The 2956-nt window shown below is 43.3% G+C and overlaps 1 pseudogene; it reads left to right on the top strand.

The window, feature by feature from the left end:
- Positions 1–2639, top strand: part of LOC119328356 — a 6360-nt pseudogene extending 3721 nt beyond the window's left edge.
- Positions 2640–2956: the final 317 nt, after the last annotated feature.

Below are 2956 nucleotides of genomic sequence, written 5' to 3'. Positions count from 1 at the left end.
CGCCTGCCACCCAACCAGCGGGCTGCCATGGCCTCCACACCCCCTGCAGCTAGCGCCAATGCCTCATTGTCTCTCGCTCACAAGGTACAGAGCGGCAGTGCCGAAATTTCTTTCAGGTGGTTTTGTTTATGTGCCGAATTTAGGAAATAAGAGTGATGAGGATGCACGGCACTCCTCTAGTCCCTTGCTCTGATGATGCAGATCCACAGCACACCTCTAATCACTTACTTGGATGTGAAACTGCAGTGAGTAATTCCCCAAAAAAAAGACCTTTAACAGGCTAATTATGTTGTAATCCCGTCGCCACAGAGACGCTTTCCTTTCTTTCCCCTCCCCCATGTTTCTTATGCACTTTTGCTGTGTTTTCTCCTGTTTCATGTAATGGACTATGCGTCCCCAGGCTGCGGCCTGTTTGAAATATATAAGGTAGAAAGAACTCTACCTTTTATTTTCAAAAAAAAAAGACCTTTAACGAATAATGCAACAATAGACTTATTTGATTGCCTAATTGTTCCAACATTATGCTAATTGCTCGGCTAATTCTGTGATGCATATGAGTTTTGCAGCCGATGACCTGATCAAGAATGGGCAAGTGCAAGCCATCATATGGGCCACTGAGACACTGACCAAATCAGACCGCGCCGCACACCACCGCAATCACATTCCGGTTCTCTCCTTCTCCGGCATTTCTCCAACATTGTGTGCCTTCTGGCTGGAAGATCATGTAGCAGGTTCCCAGGGTCATGTCAAGTTTGGATTTACACTTGGAAGTGATAGTATAACCTTTCCTAATCCAGAACCTGATAGAAGATATAGCAGAAGACTAGAAACAAGAAAATCAAGGAAGAATTGTAGAGGTGAGACAGGGCTGAAGATTGCTGTGCCACTGAAACTAGGTTTTGAAGTTTTTGTGAATGTTATTGATCCTATCTCCAAGAAACAAAATGTCACTGGCTACAGCATTGATATCTTCAAGGCTGCTATGAAGAATTTACATCGTCATCCGTGCTATACATTTTTTGTCTTCAACGGTACTTACGATGAGCTAGTAGGCAACGTCTCATCAGGGGTAAGGCTTACTCCTACACCACTTGTATTTTATTATTTTCTGAGTATGGATTTGTTAACATTATAATTTCTTATACCTAAATATACCTTTTGATCCATGCTAACTTTCTGGCGGACAAACAGATGTATGATGGTGCAGTAGGCGACGTGACCATAACGGCGGAACGAGTCATCACCACCGACTTTACAATGCCATACACACAGTCTGGTGTGTCTATGCTTGTGCTTGCCCAGGATGAATCGGATACAATCCGTTGGACATTTGTAAAGCCACTAAATGGGAAGCTTTGGTTTGCAACCATGGTCTTCTTCTTCTATACTGGCTTTGTCGTGTGGATGATTGAACTACCCAGAAATCAGGAGTACCAAGGATCAAGTTTGAGACAGTGTAGCACCGCCCTCTACTTCGTTTTCTCCACTTTGACATTTTCTCATGGTCAGCACTTCAAGCTTAAACTTCTTGACAATATTTGATGCATTATAATAAGTGGTTTGATGTATTAACACAGTTACAAGATTAAGATCTCTTGGTTATCTCATGGACAGGCCATACTATTAGAAGCCCCTTGTCAAAAATTGTGGTGGTGATATGGTGCTTTGTAGTGCTGGTTCTTGTCCAGAGCTATACAGCAAGCCTGTCATCCATTCTGACTGCAAAGAGGCTCCGTCCTTGGATGACAGATTTTGACCAGCTGCGGCACAGTGGTGACTTTGTAGGATACCAAGATGATTCATTTGTGCGGTCCTTCTTGATGAATCATAACATCAGTGAAAACAGGTTAAGGAACTACACCACGAAAGAAGAATATGCTGATGCTTAATGGAAGGGGTCCAATAATGGAGGGGTGTCGGCTATCGTCGATGAGATCCCCTATTTGACTTCTTTCCTCTCAGACCGTCGGTATGGAAATGATTTTAGGATGCTCGGGTGCATATACAAGACTCCTGGATTTGGTTTTGTAAGCTACTCAACCTAATGCCTTGGTATATTCCTGATTTGTTCTTTGCAGTCTGGACAAAAAAATTAGTTGCTGACTTTGTGTTCTTATCTTCAGGCATTTCGTCTAGGTTCTCCGCTAGTTCATAATCTTTCGACTGCCATCCTGAACCTAGCAGGAGGGGATGAGGGATCACGAATCGAAGTGAAATGGTTTGGCACAACTTCATCGCCGATAGGTGCTGGCACAATCCCAGACACTGATTCCGCGCCTCTTACTTTAGAAAGCTTCTCTGGTCTCTTCGTCATCACTGGATCCATTTCAACTCTCATGCTTCTGATAAGCATAATGAGGTTGATTCATGCCAAATGCACTGAGTTGAGAAAGGCTGATGTGGAAAGTGTCAGCTACAGTGGCACCAACGATGAGTCCCATCTGTTGCAGAATGGCATAGGTGACAACCCCAGCCTTGATCAACAACCCTTCCATGAAGCTCGCAATAATAATTCTGGGGGCGTCCATATGAGCAGCGAAAATGTTGGAGACACAGAGCTTGACACATTGCAGCAGAATGGCATGCATGGTGGCTCTGTCCCTGCAGGACACATTCAGATTGAGATGCGCGATATCTAAGGTAAAGGGAAGCGCAGATGCTCATGAGTACTTCACTGACTGCATTCCATATCTTGGACTATATAGGACTTGTTTTTTTCTCTCTTCCGCGCTCTCTTGGAAAGAAGAGGTAGATGTTCAGTGTGCATATTCTCTTTAGACAATTTACTTATGTTTTCAAAGTAGTACCGGTGTACTAGAAGTTCTGTAATTTCATTTGTAAATAGATGGTGGTTTAGACAGGTATAGTCCTCAACATTTATAAATAACATTCTAATGGTATTGTTTGCATTTTACAACCCTGAATGTCCGAAGTTGGGGAAGTTCATGTTTTATGG

The sequence above is a fragment of the Triticum dicoccoides genome, chromosome 7A, assembly GCF_002162155.2.
Source record: "Triticum dicoccoides isolate Atlit2015 ecotype Zavitan chromosome 7A, WEW_v2.0, whole genome shotgun sequence".
NCBI classification, from domain to species: Eukaryota; Viridiplantae; Streptophyta; class Magnoliopsida; order Poales; family Poaceae; genus Triticum; species Triticum dicoccoides.
Note: the sequence above shows the minus strand (reverse complement) of the source record. Positions and strands in the feature narration are given on the sequence as shown.